Consider the following 24,706-nt stretch of genomic DNA (forward strand, 5'->3'; position numbering starts at 1 on the left):
GCCTTATGGTCAGAGAAGATGCTTTGTAGTATTTCAATGTTTTGGATTCTGCTAAGGCTTGCTTTATGACCTAATATGTGGTCTATTCTAGAGAATGTTCCGTGTGCACTAGAAAAGAAAGTATACTTGGTTGCTGTTGGATGGAGTGTTCTGTATGTGTCTCTGAGGTCAAGTTGGTTGGTTGTGGCTTTTAGATCTTCTGTGCCTTTATTGAGCTTCTTTCTGGATGTCCTGTCCTTCACCAAAGTGGTGTGTTGAAGTCTCCTGCTATTATTGTGGAGCTGTCTATCTCACTTTCAATGCTGATAGAGTTTGTTTTCTGTATCTTGCAGCCCTGTCCTTGGGTGCATAAATATTTAATATGGTTATATCTTTTTGGTATATTGTCCCTTTAATCATTATATAGTCTCCTTCCTTATCCTTCCTGATGGATTTAACTTTAAAGTCTATTTTTTCAGAAATTAATATTGCCTCTCCTGCTCTTTTTTGATTGTTGTTTGCTTGATATATTTTTTCCATCCTTTGAGTTTTAGTTTGTTTGTGTCTCTAAGTCTAAGGTGTGTCTCCTGTATGCAGCATATATACGGATCATTTTTTTTAATCCACTCTGCCATTCCCTGTCCCTTTATTGGTGTGTTTCGTCCATTTACATTCAGTGTAATTATGGATAGGTATGAATTTAGTGCTATCATTTTGACGTCTTTTTTTGTGTGTTGTTGACAGTTTCTTTTTCCCACTTAATTTTATGTCCTGGGTAGATTATCATTATACATTGTCTTTTTCTCATATTCATTGTTGATTTCGTTTCTGCTGAGTCTCTATTTTTTCTTGTATTTTATTTTGATGAGTAAGATAGTTTGCGTCCTTTGTGGTCACCTTATTATTTACCCCTATCTTTCTAGAGTTAAACCTAACTTTTATTTTTTTTGTATCGCTGTATCTTCCTCTCCATATGGAAGATTTATGATTACATTTCTTAAAAAAAATTTCTTAGTCCCTCTTTATTGTTTTAATGTTGTCTTCTTTTATATAATAACATTGCTGTTACCCTGTTTTGAGCTTTTTTTTTTTAATAATTTTGCTTTTTTTTTTTTTTTTATTTCCCTGTCTGGGTTGACTTCTGATTGTCCTGCCCCGTGTTCTAGTTTTGGGTTGATACCACTGGGTTACTGGGTACCTGGCATTATTGATTTTCTAACCAAAGAACTCCCTTTAGTATTTCTTGTAGTTTTGGTTTGGTTTTTACGAATTCCCTAAACTTCTGTTTATCTGGAAATGTCCTAATTTCACCTACATATTTAAGAGACAGTTTTGCTGGATATATGATTCTTGGTTGGCAATTTTTTTCCTTCAATTTTTTATATAAGTCATCCCATTGCCTTCTTGCCTGCATGGTTTCTGCTGAGTAGTCCGAGCTTATTCTTATTGGCTCTCCTTTTTAGATGACTTTTCTTTTATCCCTCGCTGCTCTTAAAATTCTGTCCTTCTCTTTGGTTTTGGCAAGTTTGATTATAATATGTCTTGGTGACTTTCTTTTAACATCTACCTTATGTTGAGTTCAATGAGCATCTTGGATAGATATCTTCTCAGCTTTCATGATATCAGGCAAGTTTTCTGCCAACAAATCTTCAACAGTTCTCTCTGTATTTTCTGTTATCCCTCCCTGTTCTGGTACTCCAATTACTCGTAGGTTATTTCTCTTGATAGAGTCCCACATGATTCTTAAGGTTTCTTCATTTTATAAAATTATTTTATCTGATTTTTCTTCAAATACGTTAGTGCCAAGTGATTTATCTTTGAGTTCAGAAATTCTGGCCTCTACTTGCTCAGTTCTGCTCCTCTGGGTTTCTTTTGGGTTGTCTACTTCTGTAATTTTATTGTTTATCTTCTGAATTTCTGATTGCAGTCTGTCTATGGATTTTTCCTGCTTATTAAATTTTCTGTTATGTTCCTGAAGAATCTTTCTAATTACTTCAATTACTTTATCTGTGTGTTCCTTGGCTTGTTCTGCGTATTGCCTCATTTCCTTCCTGATGTCTTGAAGAGTTCTCTGTATTAGACTTTTGTATTCTCATTCTGGTAATTCCAGGAATGCACTTTCATCTAGTAGATCCCTGGATTCTTTGTTTTGAGAGCTTGTTGAGGTGATCATGTTTTGAGAGCTTGTTTATGTGACTTGATATTGACTGTTGTCTCTGAGCCATCTATACATTATTGTGTTAGTTTATGCTTGCTTAATGTGTCGTAGCCCCTTGCTTTGTTTTGTTTTGATATACCCAAATGGGTTTCTTGAGTGAGCTGGCTTGGTTATTTTCTCCTTTGGAACTCTGATGTCCTGTCCCCAGATGGTTAGAGTTGTTATCAGGTATATTAGTCTAGTAGTCCATTCACTTTTCTTGTATGAATTCAGCTCAGGTGTCCAGGTAGCTGATCATCAGGTGTGACCTACAGTCTTAGAGGGGCAGTATCTTATTGCAGCAGGGGTCATGCTCTGAACAAGCCAGGGGGCTGAGAACCGACCCCCAAGTGTCTGTGAGGAAAGCGTGTCCCTGTTCCCTAGAGCGTGCAGATGGGTGGGTTCTACAGACGGACCATGGGCACCCAAAGTTTTTGGTTGTAAGGACTGGGAGGTACCAGTTATCCTTGATCCCCTGTCACAGGTGGCTGGGTGACATGAGTAGAGCTACCAGTCCTTAGGTCCCTGATGTGGGTAGGTGAGGACCTTGTTTAAGAGGCAAAGCAATGTCAAACATCAAACATCCACCTTTCCACTGCACAGCTGAAACAGTTGGAGTCTGCCAACAAGGGCCTATTTTCTCGAAATAGGCCCACACAGGTCCATGCAGAACAGAAAGGTGCTCAAAGTCCATGGACTGTTTATGCCTAGACAGGAGCTGCTTCTGTCCTGAGGTCCCCCTGCTACTGGAGCTGGCAAATTTTCTTTTTCTCCGATTTCAAATTTTTTCCTTCTCCAAGGCCAGGAGGATGGCTCTAGGTGCTCAACAGGGCCTATCTCAGACCCTGGGAATTCAGCCACTGAAGCCCACTTGGGGATGGGGCGGAGTGGTAAAATATACACAAGTATTTAGCTTTTGCCAAAAGCACTGTTCTTCTCAGGTTCCGGAGGTGTGAGTGGGCTGTGTGGCTTGCTGCTTCTCCCTGAGGAAACTGCGGCTGAATGCTAGTACCAGCGCGCCACCACCGCTGCTCTGGGAATGGTGCCTGAGGGCTCCTTGCAATTCAGGTCCAGTAACTCTTCTCCGCTTCTGAGCAATCTCTTCCTCCCCCTGCCCCTCAGTTCATTTTCTAAGCTTGCCTTTGAAGCTCAGGGCTCCCAGCTTGCCACAAATACACTCGTTTCCCTTGTTTTTTCAGGTCTTTGTTATAAAGAAGGCTCGCCAGAAGCGTCTGTCTGTTCCGCCATCTTGGCTCCGCCTCCTTGAATTCTCTTAAGTTTGAATTTATTCAAAAAAATTATTTTACCTTCATTTTTTGAGAGATTTTCTCTGGGATTAGAATTCTAGGTTGGCAGTTTTTTCTTTCAGCCCTTTAAGGATATCGTTCCATTTTTTATGGTTTGCATAGTTTTGTTTCTTTTTGTGATGTCTTTTTATCTCTGACCACTCTTTATCATTGGTTTTCAACAATTTGATTATGAAATCTCTTGGTGTGATTTTCTTTGTATTTATCTGCATGGGATTTGTTGAACACCTTGGATCTGTGAGTTTGTGATTATCATTAAATTTGGAACATTTGCACCATTTTTTCTTCAAATACATGTTTTTCTATTATGTTCTTGCTCTCCTTTCCTTCTGGGACTTTAATTACATCTATGTTAGATTGGTATTATTCCATGGGTTTTTCTTTTTTTCCTAGTCTTTTTGTTTCTGCATGCTTATTTGGCAAGTTTCTATCATTGTGCCTTCAAGTTCACTGATCTATTTTGTGCAGTGTCTGATTTGTTGTTAATCTCAGTCAGTGAATTTATTATTTTGTGATATTGTATTTTTCATCTATATATGTTCCAGTTGATTCTATTTTTTATTTTTCACTGGTCTTCTGTATTTATTTCTTTTAATCCCTGAATATATCAAGCATATATAAACAAATACATACATTCTTCATTAGGTCCCTGAGTCCAACAGATTTCGATGTGGAGTTCTGGAGTCTGGGGAAGATGGGAGTGGGGAGGGAAGGGCTTTGAGGAGGGCTCAGACCAGGAACTGTGCCTGTCAAGTGTGGAGAGCAAGGGAACTAGGGTTTCAAAAGCAGCCATGCCAGTGGTCTAGTGAACACCATCAGTTCCTTTCTTGGGGACGGTGGCCTGTATGAGTCCTTGAGGGTGAACTGTGCCAAGGTCCCCGCCAATACAGCTGCCACTGGAGGTTCCAGGAAATGGATTGCAGGTGCACAAAGTTGTGGAAGCCACCACAGGTACATTCCCCTGTCTCGTACTGTCAGCAGCACAACTCCCGGAAGTCGGTGACAGGAGACAGCTCGGCATGCACAGCCTGCCCATTGAACCAACGGTTATTAAGTTCAGTCACTGCCTGCTCTGCATCCTCCTCCTACCAGAACTTGACACAGACATTCCCTACAAGATGGTCTCCCAGGTTGTTGCACACATTCATCTCTTCAATCGCCCCATGTTTCTTCTGCAGTTCTATGAACACCTCCTCAGAGAAGTTATCATAGTGTTCCTGCGCTTCCACGTCGCTGACATGACAGTGTAATCCATCTGTGGTCTGAGCCATGTTCTGTGGATTCCAGTACAGGTTGAGCAGTGCCCTATGGTGGGGCATGGCTGGGTCCCCAGGGGCAGGGCCTAAAGCATATTTATTATAGCCGTTTTAAGGTCCTCGTCTGCCAATTCTGTCATGTCTGTAATTTCTGGGTCTGTTTCTATTGAATGATTTTTCTCCTGGGTATAGGCCATATTTTCCAACTTCTTGATATGATTGGTAATTTTTGATCTAACAATGAACATTGTGAATGGTACATTGTTGAATGTCTGGATTCTCTGGTCTCTTTTTTGAAAGTTTGGGCCTTGTTCCAGCAGATGTTAAGTTACTTGGGGGATTATATTGATCCTTTCCAGGCTGTATTTAAGCTTTGTAGGGAGTATTAGGAATTGTCTTTACTCTAGGGATGTTTAACCCTACTCCTAACATGTGATTTTCTGAGGTCTCTGCTGAATTCCCCAGGTGATTAGCAAGGATGAAGATGCTTTGTGTTGGCTGGTGGGATTTTGACAGCTCCCTACCTTGTGTGAGCTTTGGAAAATTTTCAACCCTTAGCTCTCCTGTAATACTTTGCCAGGCTCCTGGAGTTTGACTTATACATAAGCACTTAGTATTTAGCAGATTGCTGGGATCCCGTCTGAAGATTTCAGAGTTGTTTTTCTCTGTAGTTCCTTCCTCTCTGGTATTCTCAATCTCAACTTCCAGCCACCTTAGACTCTTTGAACTCCTCAACTCCATGAGACTACTGTGCTCTGCTTGGGATCTCCTCCTCCATGGTAGTCCAGAAAATGTCTCTAGACAGAACTCGAGTGATTTTAGGACTCACATTGCTTGTTTCCCTCTTCCCATGGGTTACCGACTTGCATTGTCTATTGCCCTAAGTATGTAAATAGTTGTTTTATGTATTTGCCATCTAGTTTATTTTAAGGAGAGTAAGCCTGGACCTTGTTACTCCATCATGAGTGGAAGCAAAAATCCAAGATCTTCTTTTAAATTAAATTATCTTATTTTCTTTTAGTGTGTGAGTTCACACCCGGGGAAAATGCTTTGTTTTTCTAGTTTTTCATGGTCAATTTTTTATACATGTATGGTGATAGCTGATTTATGGAATATTATAATTTTATTTAAGTGGAAGATTTAAAATCTCTGACATAGTGAGAAATAAAGTGTTTGGGATTAATCTCTGTTTCTCTCTCTCTCTCTCTGTATGTCTTAAGATGGGTTTCAGTGACTGCTGCTCAGTTTTGGGCAACTTATGCTCTCTGTGTGTCAGTTTCCCCATCTCTAAAATGAAGTAATGACAGTATTATTATTTTTAGGGTAGTTGTCAAGTTTAAATGACCAAATATATTCAAATTGCTTAGAACAGAGCATGGCAAACAGGTGCTGTAACTGGTCTCACCATGGTTATCATTATTACTGAAAAATTCGTATGTCTGAAATCTTCAAACTTCACAATCCATAGGCCTCCCTTGGGCCTCCCTGAGCTCTTCAGAGGCTGTAGTAGGGCAACACAGAGAGACAGTGGCCAGAAGCAGGAGGTGAGTCAGATGAGCCCCTGGAGATGTGGACAGATATCTGCATGGCAGTCAGAAGAGGAAGTGTGGGTGTCATGGAAGGAGCCATGCAGCCAGAGGAACGGCAAGTCCTTAGATGTCATAAAGTGCAGTCCCTTTATTTTACAGAACAGGAAGCTGAGACTCACAGGCTGAGTGACTTGTCCATGTCACCTGTGATGGCATTGCCAGGACTTGGGAGGTGATGTCCTCACTCTCAGCCCTTTCTTCTTTCACGGGTGCATTAAAAATCCCAGAAGGCAGTAGAGGCATTACTTCTCATTGTTCATGCTAGCACTGCAGGTGTCCTTGATTAAGTGACTCTGGGATTCACACACCAGGTTTCCTCATGATTGCTATCAGCAGTTTGCTTACTTCATCATGAGATGCTTGTTCTGTCAAGATTCCTTAGAGCAGAGCATGGCCCAAAATGAATGCTATATGTCATGTGGTACTATCGCCCTCATAGTCATTGCTATTCTTACAGGCTTGTTCAGTGTGAGGATTTTTGGGCTATACATGAAATGAAGAAAGCCCTCAAATTTTTAATGTCCCAGTCCGTAGCAGTATAGATTTACACTTTTTATTGGCATCCACAAGGCTCAAATACATGTTGTGGGGTCTGCTTGGTACTTTTACAGCTCTTCATTGCTGATGAGTTTCCTGTCCTCTCCAGTCCCCTTCTAGTCTATGGGCTATGTGGGCTTTGCCAGCCTGCCCTGCCAGTCCACAGGAAGTCTTTGTGCTCACCCTCACAGAAGCTGGGAGGTCACTTCCTAGGACTTCCATATTATTTTCATTTGTTAAGTTTGAATAGTACTGACTGTTGGGTATTAGGTCATTTTTTCTAAAACAAAAAAAAAGGTAAAGGTTTATTACAATATTTGGAAAAACTAAAAAGAACATTCCATCCATAATTCCACCATCCTAGCATAATAACTGCTTTCATTTCTCCAAACATTCTTCTAGTCCTTTCTCACGTTGATACATATTTTACACTGTAATCATGGTAAATGGGCAGTTTAGGTTCTTTCTGCTTTTCTTTGTTCATAAATGTGCTCTTGTATTCTACAACATTGCTAAATTCTTCTATTAGTTCCAGCAGTTGTCTTGTGTGATCTTTAGGGTCTTCTACACATACGATCATATCATCTGCAAATAGTGATCATTTTCTTTTTCTTTTCCAATTGTTCTTGTTGTTGTTAGGTGCCGTAGAGTCGGTTCCGACTCATAACGACCCTATGCACAGCAGAAGGAAACACTGCCCGGTCCTGACCCATCCTTACAATCATTGTTATGCTTGAGCTCATTGTTGCAGCCACTGTGTCAATCCACCTCGTTGAGGGTCTTCCTCTTTTCCGCTGACCCTGTACTCTGCCAAGCATGATGTCCTTCTCCAGGGACTGATCCCTCCTGACAACATGTCCAAAGCATGTAAGACGCAGTCTCGCCAACCTTGCCTCTAAGAAGCATTCTGGCCACACTTCTTCCTAGACAGATTTGTTTGTTCTTTTGGCAGTCCATGGTATATTCAATATTCGTCGCCAACACCACAATTCAAAGGCATCAACTCTTCTTTGGCCTTCCTTAGTCATTGTCCAGCTTTCACATGCATATGATGTGATTGAAAATACCATGGCTTGGGTCAGGTGCACCTTAGTCTTCAGGGTGACATCTTTGCTCTTCTACACTTTGAAGAGGTCCTTTGCAGCAGATTCGCCCAATGCAACACGTCTTTTGATTTCTTAACTGCTGCTTCCATGGGTGTTGACTGTGGATCCAAGTAAAACGAAATCCTTGACAACTTCAGTCTTTTCTCCGTTTATCATGATGTTGCTCATTGGTCCATTTGTGAAGATTTTCAATTTGGATACCTTTTCCAGTTGGATACCTTTTATTTCTCTTTCTTGTCTTATTGTTCTGGCTAGGACTTCCAGTAAAATGTTGAATAAGAGCGGTGTAATGGGCATCCTTGTCTTGTTCCCATTCTCAGAGGGAAGGTTCTCAGCCTTTCTCCATTGCGTGTGGTATTGACAGTTGGTTTTTTATATATGCCCTTAATTATGTTGAGAAATTTCCCTTCTATTCCTGTTTTGCTGGGACTTTTCATCAGGAAACAGTGTTGAATTTTATCAAATGCCTTTTCTGCATCTATCGATATGATCATGTAGTTCTTTTCCTTTTTTTAAGTTACGTGGCGGATTACATTGATTGATTTTCTGATGTTGAACCACCCTTGTAATCCCGGCATGAATCCCACTTGATCATGGTGTATGATTTTTTTGATATGTTGCTGTAGGCTCTTGGCTAGAATTTTGTTGAAAAATTTTGCATCTATGTTCGTAAGGGATTTTGGTCTGTTTTCTTTTTTCATGATGTCTTTGTATGGTTTCAGTATCAGGGCTATACTGGCTTCATAGAAGAAGTTCGACAGTGTTCCTTCCTACTCTATGTTTTTGAAGAGATAGAATAAGATTCATGTCCACTCTTCTTTGAACATTTGGTAGAATTCTCTAGTGTAGCTGTCTGGTCCTGTTTTTGCTGTTATTGGTGGTAGTTTTTAGCTGATGTTTTCAGTCTCTTCTTTTTGATGGATCTGTTTACATTTTTTACCTCTGTGATAATTTGGGTAGGAAGTGTGTTTCTAGGAATTTTTCCATTTCTTCTAGGTTTTCAAATTTGTCAGAGTACAGTTTTTCATAGTAATTGGTTATGATCTTCATCTCTGAGGCATCGGTTGAAGTGTCACCAATTTCATTTCTTAATTTGGTATTTGCCACTTCTGGATTTTTTCTTTTTTTCAGTCTAGCCAATGGTTTGTCTATTTTGTTGATCCTTTCAAAGAACCAACTTCTGGTTTTGTTCATTCTTTCAACTGATTTTTTATTTTCTAATTCATTTATTTCTGCCCTAATTTTTATTATTTCATTTTTTCTGGTTGCTTTTCCTCTTCCTTTTCTATTTGTTCAAGTTGTCAGTTTAAATTAGTGATTTTGGATCTTCTTTTTTTTTTTTTTTAACAAAAACAAGAAATCAATGAATTCCTAAGTAAATGGAGAGATACATGTGTTCATGGATTGGAATACTCAATAATTTTAAGATTTCAGTTTTCTCCAATTGATCTATAGACTGAATGCAATCCCAATCAAAATCCCAGAAGACTTTTTTGTAGAAATTGACAAGCTGATCCTGAAATTTATAGAGAGGCAAAGGAACTAGAATAGCCAAAACAACTTTGAAAAAGAAGAATATGGTCAGAGGAGTCACACTAACTGATTTCAAGACTTATACAAATCTATAGTCATCAGCACAGGGTGGTATTAATGAAGGGATAGACACGTAGATCAATAGAACAGAATAGAGTTCAGAAATAGGCCCAAACGGTGGTCACCTAATTTTTAACAAAGGTGCAAAGCCAGTTGAACAAAGAATGGATCTTTTTTTTTTTTTTGCTGAAAGTCTTTGCAGGATACTCAGGTAGTGATATCTAAAGTGCAATTGGAAGGACAGAAGGGGGTTCATTCTTTGGGGGTTCCACTAGCACCACACTCAATTTGTTTCCTCCGTGGCAGGTTTTAAAAAGCCTAAGGCTCTTGGAGAACTGGGAGTGGCTCAACAAGACTCAGCACAGGACTGAGTGTGAAGAAAAGGTTAGATTATTTGCGTGAGGGATATTCATTTGAGTGACTTACTTCTTGACCTGAAAGAAACCCAGTCGTTCCCAAATTATTTTGAACAATGATAATCGCTTTAAGAATTAGTGATGCAAGTTCCCTGATGGTTGTTCTTGTTGTTAGCTGCCATCAAGCCAGCCCCAACTTATGGTGACCCTGTATACAATAGAATGAAACCTTGCCTGGTTCTGTACCATGTTGACGATCGTTGGTGTGGTAGAGTCCATTGTGAGGGCCACTGTGTATTTTGAGTGTCTTCCAACCTAGGGGGCTCATCTTCCAACACTATATTGGCCAATATTCTGTAGTGATCCATAGAGTTTTCATTGGCTAATTTTTGGAAGTAGATCTTTCTTCCTAGTCTGTCTTAGTCTGGAAGTTCTGCTGAAACGTTTCCACAATGGATGACCCTGCTGGTATTTGAAATACTGGTGGCATAGCTTCCAGTATCATGGCAACACGCAAGCCACCACAGTTCAACAAACTGACAGACAGGTGATAAGAATGTATGTTAAGAGCCAGGATTTGGGGTTTTTTTGTTTTGCTTATGAAGAGCCAATTTCATCATTTGATAGTCACCTGGTATTTTTGGTCTTCTGTACTTTTGTAACTTCCTCTGAATAAGAGGAAGTATGGTTGCCAGTTGTGTTTAATTTACTTTAAACAAATCAAAGCACAAATTTCTCCTTCCTGCCTGTGTAATACTTGAGTTGCAAACAGCTTCAAAGGGTAGAATGTCTATGTTCTTCAGTGATTGTACTTCTGTTGTGTGATATTATAAACAGTTCCAAACTTTGCATTGTATAGAGGCAACTGGTACATTTAGATATCAATTTCTGTGTGTGTAACAGCAGAGAACTTTGTGGTGACCTTTTGATTTGTCTTGGGCTAGCTAATAGATTAAATTTAGATTTTCATAGAATATATATTTATGTAAAGACTCAGAGTTCATTTTTCCTGTTTTCTTTAGCACTGCTTATCTTGTCCTCCAGTGTGTTTATCACCATGGCAGCAGGTGGTGCTTTGGGGTACTACTGTATCTTTATTCCTTGGCCAAAACTAGCAGGTTGCCATAAAGGGCAGTGGAAAGAAAGAAAACCAAAGTAAAACCAAAATACTTATTTGATGCTTGGTTTTTGTGTTGGTGAGTCAGGCTTAGAAAAATCCGCCTAGATCAACAGCTTGTTTCTGATAAGACTTTACCAAGGAGCCCCTTGGTGACACAAATGCTGGTTAAGCCATTGCCAAAAGGTTGACAGAACCCACCCAGAGGCACCTCAGAAGACAAGCCTGGTGATCTCCTTCTGAAAGGTCAGAGCCTTGAAAACCCTACAAAGCGGTTCTACTCTGACTGGAATCAACTTGACAGCAACTAACAATGGTTCAGGAGCTGCAGATGAAGGGGTTTTAGAATCTTCGTTTCAATGGCTGGGCAGCAGAGCCTGGCACAAATATCGCTACCACACAGATGTGAACGTGCTGAGTCCCAGATGGACGATGTTCACTTCCTTTAAACCATTGCCTGAGGTTTGCTGGGGTCCCTGCCCACCTCTGCTGCCTCCAGATTTTCTCCAGCTACATCACCCCACCCAGCCATATGTGCCTCTGTTCCTTGTTGGTGCCCTGGACTAATGCTGGGGTGCAGGAGCAGAGAAAGGCTGTCAGCACTTGGGCCGGGGCCGCGGCACTGTGCACTCTACCAGCCTGTCTCTCCTAGCCTCTGGAGTGTGTCGCCTGAAAGACGCTAATCCAGGCAGGGGAGCAGGCCACACAAGGGGCACCGGGAAGGGTGAGAACCTAGAAAGCATAAGAGAAGGAGGTGTGTGAGAGTCCGAGGGGTACATGGAGAGGATGTGAGAGTCTAGGGGGCATGGGAGGGTGTGAGGGTCTAGGGAGGCACAAGGGGGGGGTTGTGAGGTTGTAAGGGACTGAGGGCACACAGAGAGGGAGGGTGAGAGTCTGGGGGCACAAGGGGAAGCGACATGAGAGTCTAGGGGGCATGGGGGTGTGTGAGGGTCTAGGGGCACACAGGGAGAGGGTGTGAGAGTCTAGGGGAGGCACACAAGGAGGAGGTGTGAGGGTCTGAGGGCACACGGGGAAAGAGATGTGAGGATCTAGGGGAACACATGGGGGAGGGGATGTGAGGGTGTAGAGGGGCACCTGGGGAGGGGGTGTGAGGGTCTGGGGGACACGGGGAGGTGTGAATGTCTAGGGGCACACAGGGAGGGGGTGTGAGGGGCTGCAGAACACATGGGGCAGTGGTATGAGGGCCTAGGGGCACATGGGGAGGGAGTGTGAGGGTCTGGGGGGACACATGGGGGAGGGGTGTGAGGGACTGGGGGGCACGGGAGGGAGTGTGAGTGTCTAGGGGCACATGGGGAGGGCCTGATGCTGGCCAGGTGGTCCAGAGAAGAGTTTGGGGGTGGTGCATCAGGGGCTGAGGGAGTAGTCTGCCAACAGCCCCTGGATCTGCAGCCTTTGAGAGTGCCCACCTATAAGGAGCACAGCGTGGAGAGGTTAGGGGGCTGCTGTCTGACTCTGTCCACACTACAGCGAGACCTTAGGGGTCGAGAGGCCATGGTACCCCTGGACGAAGGCTGGGATCCTGCTCCTGTGCTCCATCATGTCAGTGCCTGGTGGGACTTAGTGTGCTTGCGAGCTGGATGTGCCCTCGTCCCAGCCTGGGTGGCATCAGGGCCTTGGGGTCCCTGTGGCCCCGTAGCAGTGGCAGGTCTAATTCAGGACTCCAGACCTGCCTGGGAGGAAGGGGACTAGGAGCTACAGCAGCCACTTTAATCTCTTTCCCATCTCTGCTCATTACCGTGAACACTCAAGTTCCCTATTGTTACTTCTTTAGAAGTGCTGATAAGATGGGAACAACATAAATCAAATGCAAAGTTACATGTTTCCTGGCTTCAGAAGCATAGAGTCAAGCTCAAGCTTTGATTTGCTCCTGGGCGCCATTCCTGACAGCGTGGCTGGGTGGATTTCTACGTGCTGGAAGACTTTTAAACTTTCTCTTATCCGCTTTTTGCTTGTGTCTTCAACAGTACTCGGTTGACCTGTCTAGGTGTAATGGTGGCCAGCACTGGGTCTGCGCAGGGATGGGGTTCAAGTTGTGCTGCTCCCGGTGGCTCTCCTGAGTCCCTGGCTGGCCATCTCCTCCCCATAGCCCCTCAGTACAGGACAGGAACAACACAGCTCTCACAGGGGCCTGGGCCATGTGTCAATTCCGCCACCACTTCCTGAGGCACCATCTCTGTGGGGCGTGCCCGGGCCTCAGAGTGGACTGCAGTGGGCTCGTTCCCACAGGGCTTAGACTGCATCTGGGTTCCACCTGGGTCGAGGCAGCCCTGCAAGGAGGTGTGTCAGAGGCCAGTGATATCTGTTCTGAAGAAGCCACGGTCATAGTGACCCCCATGACACCGATGGAGCATGCCTGCGAGACAGACACTGTTAAAACTGACGGCCTGTGGTGCTTGGCCCTCAGTGACCTTCATCTTGTGCATATAGAATGAGGCAGCAGGGAGCTGGTTTAACTTGACATACCCAGCCCTTGACTCCAGGTGTAGGTGAGGAGAGGAGTTCTAATACTGTGCCTGGCTCTCTGAGGCTGGGCACTGGGCTAGGAGCTTTAACTTCATTCTGTTTTGTTCAATCCCTACCACAACCCATGTGAGGTATTTCCTTCTGGTTTTGCAGACAGGAAAAGAGGCACAGAGAAACTAAGCAGTCTGTCTAAGGGTGCGTTTTTCGATCCCCACCTGAGCCAGAATTTTGTCGTACTCAACAGCACATGTGTGCAGTGGGGGCTTGCAGCTTCCGGAGTTCCTGGAGCCCCAGGGCTCTGGACACAGGCCACAGGCACGTGCAGAGGGAAAGGGAGGGGGAAGGGGGGTGGGGAGTGGACGAAGCACTGGGTGGGGATGCAGGTGGCCTCTGGCTGTGGGGCCCAGGCCGGGCACCTCTGCGTGCACATATGATGCTTTGGCCTTCCTTCTCTCCTTCCCCCCTTTGTTGTTAGGGCTGGGACTCGGTCTGCTCCTTTGTGTGGCTTTCTCTCGCCAGTGGAGGGTGATTGGCTTCCACTCTCTCTGGATTAACTTTCTAGTACAAAGTCAACTACAAGACCACAGGTATGGGTGCTGATTCTACTATGTTTTGCCAGCTTGAATCATGCCAGCAGCTTTGGGAAGAGTTACGTGAAGCTTCTCAAGGTCTGACTGGTTCTTCTGGCCCATGGTCTGCCGTGGTGTCAGCCTGGAAGCCAGACCAGGCTCGAATGTGGGCCTGGACCCTCTCACCTTCCTGCTTCCTCCACAGCTGATGTCATTGCTGCTTCACTTTTTCTGCCCTAGGATGACCCTTTTTTTTTTTTTTTTAGGATGACCCCTGGGGGAGAGGGCTGGCAAGGAGTAAGCATCGGGGAGGGCAAAGGGCTTGGAGGGCCCTCAGAGAGGCTTTCTGGTCTTCAGTTGTCGTTGACCCCATCCACTGCCTGACCAAATGGCTCAGCAGCTAAAAATGGTTTTTAACCTTTCTAAATTGTTGACAATTTTTAAGGAAAAATAATGCTTCATGGCACAAGAAAATTAAATGCAGTGCAAATGTCAGTGTCCGTAAAGAAAGCTTTATGGCACACAGCCTGCCCAGGTGGTCACAGCCTGCAGTCACTGCTTTTGCCACATGAAGGCAGAACTGAGCAGGTGTGACAGACCTTATGGCCAGCAGAGCCTGAAGTATTTGCTATCTGGCCCATATAGAAGTGTACAGAGCTCTGGCCCAAAGTTTCTCTGTTCCCGTGATGACAGGAATTCCTGTCGGTGGTAGCATTTCATGTAGTCAACTCAAACCTTTGGCTCTTAATCAGAGTGGAAGAATCTATGTGCTGGGAGGGCCAGCTGTGTTATTTCTAGAGAGAGCATCAGCCACGTGAGAACCCTGTCCTCCTGCACCACCTCCTGTCCTGCTTTGGGTCCTACTCAGGGCCAAAGTCCTCTGGAGCTATTCTGTATTTTCACTGCGAGGACCATGATCTGCTGTGGCCCCAGCAGGCAGCCAGGCCTCTGTCCAGGGCAAATGTGTTGTTCTTCTAAGGGAGACTGATTGGCCACCTCCCTGTGTGGCCAGAGTGCCTCAGCCCATCCACATGATAACGCCATCCCTGTTCATGTGACAGTGCCCATCTGTGTGACAAAGGCTGCTGCTGTCCATGTGATGATAGCCATCCCTGACCATGTGATGATGCTCATCCATGTGGCACCAGCCATCCCATCCACATGTCATCTGCTGTCTGTGTAACGACAGCCATCCTTATCTATGTGATGACGCTGTCCCATCTATTTGACAGTGTCGGTCTATGTGATGATGGCTATCCCTATCTATGTGATGACGCTCATACCATCTGTGTGACAACGCCAATCTCCATTCATGTGGTGATGGTCATGTCTGTCCGTGTGATGATGCCTATCTGTGTGTTGATGGCCATCCCCATCTATGTGATGATGGCTGTCCCTGTGCATTTGACAACACTCATCCATGTGACAATGCCTATCCCTGACCATGTAATGACACTCATCCATATGACAACAGCCATCCCATTCATGTGACAGCTCCTGTCCATGTAATAACAGCCATCCTCATCTACATGATGACACTAGTCCCTGTCTGTGTGACAATGCCCATCCATGTGAAAATAGCCATCCACATCCATGTGATGATGCTTGTCTCTATCTGTGTGCTGACACTCATCTATGTGATAATAGCCATCTCCATCTGTGTGACAGTGCTTGTCCCATCCATGTGAGGATGGCCATCCCCATCTGTGTCATGACACTTGTCGCATCTGTGTGACAATGCCCATCTATGTGATGATGGCCATCCCTATCTATGTGTTGACACTCATCCCCATCTGTGTGATGGCGCCTGTCTGAGTGATGACACCCATCCGTGTGACAATGGCTATCTCAGTTACCTAGTGCTGCCATAACAAAAATATCACAAGTAAGTGGCTTTAAAGAACAGAAATTTATTGTCTCATGTTTTAGAGATCAAGGGTGCAAATTTAAGGCATTAGCAGGGCTATACTCTGTCCCTTCTAGAAGATCATTCCTTGTCTCTTTCAGCCCCTGACAGCCACAGGTGTTTCTTGGTGTTCCTCAGCTTGTGGATGGATCCTTATGTGATGAATTCACCTGTGTCTGTGTCTATTCTGCTGTTTTTATAAAACACGACTCAGAAGAGATTAGGTTTAGGACCCACCCTACTCTAATACGATCTCTTTAACATAAAAGAAAAACTCCAAACAGGGGCATATTCACAGGTACAGGGAATAGGATTTCAATATAACTTTTAGGGGATATAATTCAATCTCTAACAATACCCATCTGGGAGCCAGACTCATTCTTGTCAGTGTCCTGATGCCCGTCCGTGTGCCAGTGGCATCCAGGCTGTTGCACTGTCTGCTCCCCGGGTGGCAGTTCTAGATATGCTCTAGGAAACAATCCCTCGAGATGACAGGAGTTGCTGAGATGACATTGTAGTACTTGTGCAGGTCCTGGAGCCAGTCAGGGGGCAGCAGGCCTTCATGGGGTGCCATCTCGGGCCCGTAGCTGGCGTTTCCTCAGAAAGCATGTGGGAGGGCCAGGGCAGCATGGCGTCCTTTGCCCATCCTCAGCATTGGGGTGAGAACTGAGGACGAGGACTGGGAGTGGGGGGAAGGAGGGGCAGTAACAACCCTGGACCACCCTCACTGTGCAGTTTACTTTTCAATACAGTATAATTTTCATGCAATGAAGCCCACAGATCTTAAGTTTCCCGTTAGAGGGGTTTGACAGGTGAACATACTCATGAAATCCACATCCCATCAAGAGCTAGAGCATTCTCCGTAAAATGGTACAACCGCTTTGAAAATCGATTTTGCGCTTCCTTAAAAAGCTAGAAATAGAACTACCATACGACCCAGCAATCCCACTCCTTGGAATATATCCTAGAGAAATAAGAGCCTTTACACAAACAGATATATGCACACCCATGTTCATTGCAGCACTGTTTACAATAGCAAAAAGATGGAAGCAACCAAGGTGCCCATCAACAGATGAATGGATAAATAATTATGGTATAGTCATGCAAGGGAATACTACGCATTGATAAAGAACAATGATGAATCTGTGAAACATTTCATAACATGGAGGAATCTGGAAGGCATTATGCTGAATGAAATTACTCAGTTGCAAAAGGACAAGTATTGTATAAGACCACTATTATAAGAACTGGAGAAATAGTTTAAACAGAGAAGAAAATATTCTTTAATGGTTACGAGAGGGGGGAGGGAGGGAGGATGGGAGAGGGGTACTCACTAATTAGATAGTAGATAAGAACTATTTTAGGTGAAGGGAAAGACAACACACAATACAGGAGAGGTCAGCACAACTGGACTAAACCAAAACCAAAGAAGTTTCCTGAATAAATGCTTCGAAGGCCAATGTGGCAGGGGTGGGGGTTTGGGGACCATGGTTTCAGGGGACATCTAAGTCAATTGGCATAATAAAATCTATTAAGAAAACATTCTGCATCCCACTTTGGAGAGTGGTGTCTGGGGTCTTAAATGCTGGCAAGCAGCCACCTAAGAGGCATCAATTGGTCTCAACTCACCTGGAACAAAGAAGAATGAAGAACATCAAGACACAAGTTAATTACGAGCCCAAGAGACAGGAAGGGCCACATTAACCAGAGATAACATCAGCCTGAGACCAGAAGAACTAGATGGTGCCCGGCTACAACCAATGCCTTCCTTGACAGGGAACACAACAGAGAACCCCTGAGGGAGCAGGAGAGCAGTGGGATGCAGACCCCAAATTCTTATAAAATGACCAGACTTAATGGTCTGAGACTAGGAGGACCTCAGTGGTCATGGCCCGCAGACCTTCTGTTGGCCCAGGACAGGAACCATTCCCAAAGCCAACTCTTCAGACAGGGATTGGACTGGACAATGGGATGGAGAAGGATGCTGGTGAGGAGTGAGCTTCTTGGATCAGGTGGACACTTGAGACTATGTTGGTATCTCCTGCCTGGAGGGGAGATGAGAGGGTAGAGGGGGTTAGAAGCTGGTGAAATGGACATGAAAAGAGAGAGTGGAGGGAGGGAGTGGGCTGTCTCATTAGTTGGAGAGCAATTGGGAGTATGTAGCAAGCAAGGTGTATATAGATTTTTGTGTGAGAGACTGACTTGCTTTGTAAACTTTCACTTAAAGCACAATAAAAAAAAAAAAAAAGAACTAGAATATTCTCAGTGTCTTGCAGTCTTTCCCATCAGCCCCTCCACACCCTGCCACTAGAGTTCTGTTACTGTGGGTGATTAGTGTCTGTCCTTGCACTGTGTGTAAGGGGCCTGCATGGCTGCTCTGCGTGGCCGGCTGCCCAGGGGACTCAGCAGGGGAACAGGGTGCTGTCAGGAGCCAGGAGAGGGGCTCTGCAGCCCCTGTCCCGGGCTCTGCAGCCCCTCTCCCAGCCTCTGCTCTCAGTGCAGGCTGTGTTCCAGGCTCCTGGCCTCTCCCAGAGCACAGGATACACCATCCCCTGCATGTTGACAGGAGAGTGATGTCAGGCCAGGTGCTTCCCGGAGGTCAGGCCATGCAGCCATGGCCCAGGAAGGCTGGGGGAAGCTTCCGGAAGAGAGAGAGCTAGGGCATGCCACAGAGCTGACAGCCATCAGAGAGTCAGAGCAGTTACAACAGCTCTTTCCATTGTTTAAAATATTGGATCTCTCTCCTGACCACCATGCCCCTCAGCTAGCTTATTTTCAGTTTCCTTTCTGCTGCTAAAGGGTAGTTTATGTTCAGAATGGCCATTCAGATGGGATTCCGTCACCTCGAACCAGTGATTGGAACACACTCAGCTTTGAAAGCTGTCGTTTTTATGGGCAGCCGTTTCCTGAAGAGCAGCTGTCCCATGTGCAGCCCATTACCTGGAGGGCCTCCCTGCAGGGCAGGATCAGCCTCACCCTCCCCATGAGTTTGTGGAGTGACATTGGACATTCCCCTTTTCTGAGCTTCACTTTTCATTTATCCTTCAACAGATATGTATTCACGTGGGTGCTGGGTGCAGAACCAAACAGGGCAGAGTGGGGACTTCGGAGATGAAGACACAGTGCACACACACAGACAAAGTAGGGGGTGTGTCCAGGTGGCTCGGGCAGGGAGGGCCCTCTGAGGAGTCACAGGGGCAAGAATTAGCCCTTGAGGAGGGCCGGGGAAGGGGGCCTGTAGGTACAGATTAAGGCAGGCTGGGTCTCAGTATCCTCACTATCAGGGAGGGTGTCATGGTGAACTCCACCTTGTGCACGCACAGGCCGATGAACAGCAGTGGGGGCCTCATGGGCAGAGGTACCCAAGAGACCCAGACCCAAAACCAGTCTTCCTGGCCTCGGGGGTTGGGACTCCAGGGGCTTCTGTGTCTTGGGAGGGAAGAAACTGAAGTTTCTATTTTGGTTCCCTCCTCTAAAAGCAGCTGCAGGGCAATGCATCACTTTTATATGACCTTTCTCATCATGGTCTTGCAACTCCCACCCAAGCGATTAAGTGGGACTAAGCAAGTAAGGTAATTGTGGCCCACCAATGGGAGCTGGTTGGTTTTGCCATCCTGCTAGGCTTAAAATGAGCCATGCCAGAGGCAGGAGGAGAGGAGCTCACCACCACCAAGAAAGAAGACCCAGGAGTAGAGCACTTCCTTTGGACCCGGGATCCCTGTGCTGAGAACAAGGAGACAGAGAAAGAGAGAGAGAGGGAGTTGTAACACAGAAGGTAGTGAGAAGGAGCAGCAGAGAAACTGCAGCAACAGAACCAGGAGACTGAAGGAGATGGCCCGGCCCATGGACAGAGAAAGCTGAGCGCCTTCAGGCAGGGGGCTTGCAAGTGCCTCCAGGCACTTGGTGGAGCTAGGTGTGCTGACCTAAAGAGCTAGAGCTGAGGCGCCTTCAGGCCGAGGCTTATTGGTGGAGTGGGGTGCCTCTGGGCACTTACTGGCAGGGGTAAAAGAGATTTGTAACACTTGCCGAGCAGGGCAGCGGCTGAGGGAACAGAGAGAGGCATGCCTGCAGGCACTGCTGAGAAGAGGCTGTCCTGATGGAAGAACTGTATCCAGAGCATTCCTGAACCTGAATTGTAACCTGTTACTTCCCTAATAAATCCCGTAATCCTGAGTATTGTTTGTGAGTTCTATGTGGCCATTGCAATGAATTATCCAACTCAGCAGAGAAGTAGAGTGCAAGGTGGGAGGGACAAATGGTGTCAGAATTGATAAAAAGAACTGACGAGAGGAGGTATATCTGACCTCCGCCTCAAAGGAATCAACCTCAGGCTGTTGCTCTTGATTCTCCTTCCCCTCTGCGAAGTTAGAGGAGGTCAGACACCTGCCACACACTGTCTTTCCAGCAGCTTTTCTAATACTGGCTTTGATGACTTTACCGAGTTTTAGGGCTCCTTTTCTCCTAAGCCTGACCCCCAAGGAGCATTGGGTCATCCCATGCCCATGTGGTCCCATGCCTCTGTGCAAGGCATCAGGGGGTCTTGCTGCTGAACTTTGTCCTTCGCATGGTCTGCCTGTCCTTCTCACCTCACTGCACACAACGCCCTCCTGTCTCCCGGGCGCCTGCCCAGCCAGGCTCTGAAGTTGCTTTGTGTCTCAGGATGATGGCTATTGACCACTTTGCGTGTCCCTGAAAGATCTGTTTTTTCAAGCGAGGGCCAGCACAATAAAGGGTGCAAATGGAAGTGGGATGAAATGCAGAAAACAAAGTGGCTTTCAGAGCTCTGTTTTAAATCTTAGGCATTTTATAAAATAAAATGAAATTTAAAAACAGAACAATGCACTTTTCAAAAATCAGCTGCCAGAAGTCAACGTTTACTTCCTTCCTCAAACCAACCCCTCGTGTGCACCTTGGAGAACTGTCACTCGCCCCTGTGGCTTCCATGGGACCGGGGGTCACAGCCTGATGACTGCTGCCCAGGTAGAGCCTGTTCTGGAGCTGGTTCCCTATTATCTGTGAGCTTCTGAGTAAGTCACTTACTCACCTGCAGGTATTATAAAACTGGGTTAGAGGGCTACTTACTTGCAGATTGGTGAAGTAAGCTGGGACCCCTACAACATCAGCACAGACACTAGCACTTTGGAAAGTCCAATGTGTGTGGTTTAGTTTTTATTTTTACCAGATCACTCCTCAAAGGCTGCTTTCTCTCTCTTACCAGCAGCACCCGCCACACCCTGCCGCTAGAGGAGCCCTCATCACTTCTGGTCCTCACCCTGATTTTAACTCTGGTGTTTGCTCCACGTGGACCATGTGTCATTAAGAAATTTTTCCATACTAAACTAAAGTCAGAAAGTTAGCCTTCTGTATTTTGTTCTGACATTGTAAGGTTTGTGTGTGTGTGTGTGTGTGCTTTAAGTGAAAGTTTACAAACCAAGTCAGTCTCTCATACAAAAACTTACATATACCTTGCTATATACTCCTAGTTGCTCTCCCTCTAGTGAGACAGAGCACTCCCTCCTTCCACTCTCTGTTTCGCGTCCATTCGGCCAGCTTCTGACCCCCCTCCGCCCTTTCATCTCCCGTCCAGACAGGAGCTGCCCACATAGTCTCGTGTATCTACTTGATCAAAGATGCTCACTCATCACCAGTGTCATTTTTTATCCCATAGTCCAGTCCAATCCCTATGTGAAGAGTTGGCTTTGGGAATTGTTCCTGTCTTGGGCTAACAGAAGGTCTGGGGACCATGATCTCGGGGGTCCTTCTAGTCTCAGTCAGACCATTAAGTCTGATCTTTTTAAAAGAATTTGGGATCTGCATCCCACTGCTCTCCTGCTCCCTCAGGGGCTCTCTGTAGTGTTCCCTGTCAGGGCAGTCATCAGTTGTAGCTGGGCACCATCCAGTTTTTCTGGTCTCAGGCTGGTGTTGCCTCTGGTTTATGTGGCCCTTTATGTCCTTGGGCTTGTAATTACCTTGTGTCTTTGGTGTTCTTCATTCTACTTTGATCCAGGTGGGTTGAGACTCATTGATGCATCTTAGATGGCTGCTTGCTAGCGTTTAAGACCCCAGACGCCACTCTCCAAAATGGGATGCAGAATGTTTTCTTAATAGATTTTATTATGCCAATTGACTTAGATGTCCCCTGAAACCATGGTCCCCAAACCCCTGCCCCTGCTATGCTGGCCTTCGAAGCATTCAGTTTATTCAGGAAACTTCTTTGGTTTTGGTTTAGTCCAGTTGTGCTGACCTCTCCTGTATTGTGTGTTGTCTATCCCTTCACCTAAAGTAGTTCTTATCTACTAATTAGTGAAAACCCCTCTCCCTCCCTCCCTCCCTGCTCTCATAACCATCAAAGAATATTTTCTTCTCTGTTTAAACTATTTTCCAAATTCTTATAATAGTAGTCTTACACAATATTTGTCCTTTTGCAACTGACTAATTTCACTCAGCATAATGCCTTCCAGATTCCTCCACGTTATGAAATGTTTCACAGATTCTTCACTGTTCTTTATCGATGCGTAGTATTCCACTGTGTGACTACACCATAAATTATTTATCCATTCATCCATTGATGGGCACCTTGATTGCTTCATGTTTTTGCTATTGTAAATAGTGCTGCAATGAACATGGGTGTGCATATATCTGTTCGTGTAAAGGCTCTTATTTCTCTAGGATATATTCCGAGGAGTGGGATTGCTGGGTCGTACGGTAGTTCTATTTCTAGCTTTTTAAGGAAGCACCAAATCAATTTCCAAAGTGGTTGTACCGTTTTACATTCCCACCAGCAGTGTAGAAGTGTTGCAGACTCTCCACAACCTCTCCAACATTTATTATTTTGTTTTTTGGGTTAATGCCAGCCTTGTTGGAGTGAGGTGGAATCTCATTGTAGTTTTGATTTGCATTTCTGTAATGACTTATGATCGTGAATATTTCCTCATGTACCTGTTAGCTACCTGAATGTCTTCTTTAGTGAAGTGCCTGTTCATATCTTTTGCCCATTTTTTAATTTGGTGTAGTGGTGAAGTGCTATGGCTGCTAACCAAGAGGTCGGCAGTTCAAATCCACCAGGCACTCCTTGGAAACTCTATGGGGCAGTTCTGCTCTGTTGTATACAGCCCCTATGAGTCAGAATCGACTCAACAGCAGTGGGTTTGGTGGGGTTTTTCTTTTTTTGTCTTTTTGTAGTTGAATTTTTGCAGTATCGTGTAGATTTTAGAGAACAGGGGAAATGTCATAGCTAAAAACTTTTTCCCAGCCTGTAGGTAATCTTTTTACTCTTTTGGTGAACTCTTTGGATGAGCATATAGGTCTTTGATTTTCAGGAGCTCCCAATTATCCAGTTTCTCTTCTGCATTTTTAGTAATGTTTTATATACTGTTTATGCCATGTATTAGGACTCCTAACGTTTTCCCTCTTTTTTCTTCCATGATCTTTATTGTTTTAGATTTTATATTTAGGTCTTTGACCTACTTTGAGTTAGTTTTTGTGCATGGTGTGAGGTATGGGTCTTGTTTCATTGTTTTGCAGACGGATATATATATATATATATTTTTTTTTATCCAGTTATTCCAGCACCATTTGTTATACAGACTGTCTTTTCCTCATTTAACAGACTTTAGGCCTTTGTCATATATCAGCTGCTCATATGTGAATAGATTTATGTCTGGATTCTCAGTTCTGTTCCACTGGTCTATGTATCTGTTGTACTAGTACCAGGCTGTTTTGACTACTGTGGCGGTATAACAGCTTCTAAAATCAGGTAGAGTGAGGCCTCCCACTTTGTTCTTCTTTTTCAGTAATGCTTTACTGATTTGGTGATTTGTTTCTCCATCTCATTAAAAAATGTCGTTGGAATCTGGATCGGAATTGCGTTGTATCTACAGATGGCTTTTGGTAGGACAGACATTTTTACTATGTTAACTTTTCCTATCCATGAGCAAGGTATATTTTTCCAGTTATGTAGGTCTCTTTTCGTTTCTTGCAGTAGTGTCTTGTAGTTTTCTTTGTATAGGCCTTTTATGTCCCTGGTAAGATTTATTCCTAAGTATTTTATCTCCTTGGGGGCTACTGTAAATGATATTGATTTGGTTATTTCCTCTTCAATGTTCTTTTTGTTGGTGTACAGGAATCCAACTGATTTTGTATGTTTATCTTGTGTCCTAATACTCTGCTGAACTGTTCTATTAGTTTCAGTAGTTTTCTGGAGGATTCTTTAGGGTTTTCTGTGTATAAGATCGTGTCATCTGCAAATAGAGATACTTTTACTTCTTCCTTACCAATCTGGATGCCCTTTATTTCTTTATCTAGCGTAATTGCTCTGGCTAGGACCTCCAGCACAGTGTTGAATAAGAGTGGTGATAAAGGGCATCCTTGTCTGGTTCCCGATCTCAAGAAGAATGCTTTTAGACCCTCTGCATTTAGGATGATGTTGGCTGTTGGCTTTCTATAAATGCCCTTTGTTACGTTGAGGAATTTTCCTTCTATTCCTATTTTGCTGAGAGTTTTTATCATGAATGGGTGTTGAACTTTGTCAAATGCCTTTTCTGCGTCAATTGATAAAATCATGTGGTTCTTGTCTTTTGTTTTATTTATGTGATGGATTACATAATTTTTCTAATGTTGAACCATCCCTGCATACCTGGTATAAATTCCACTTGGTCATGGTGAATTATTTTTTTGACATGTTGTTGAATTCTTTTGGCTAGAATTTTGT

The 24,706-nt window shown here is 44.5% G+C and overlaps 1 pseudogene; it reads right to left on the minus strand.

Annotated features, from left to right (window-relative positions):
• Window positions 1-4,754, minus strand: part of LOC126065448 (uncharacterized) — a 33,935-nt pseudogene extending 29,181 nt beyond the window's left edge.
• Between the last annotated feature and the right edge of the window lie 19,952 nt (window positions 4,755-24,706).

Source organism: Elephas maximus, chromosome 22, assembly GCF_024166365.1.
Source record: "Elephas maximus indicus isolate mEleMax1 chromosome 22, mEleMax1 primary haplotype, whole genome shotgun sequence".
NCBI classification, from domain to species: Eukaryota; Metazoa; Chordata; class Mammalia; order Proboscidea; family Elephantidae; genus Elephas; species Elephas maximus.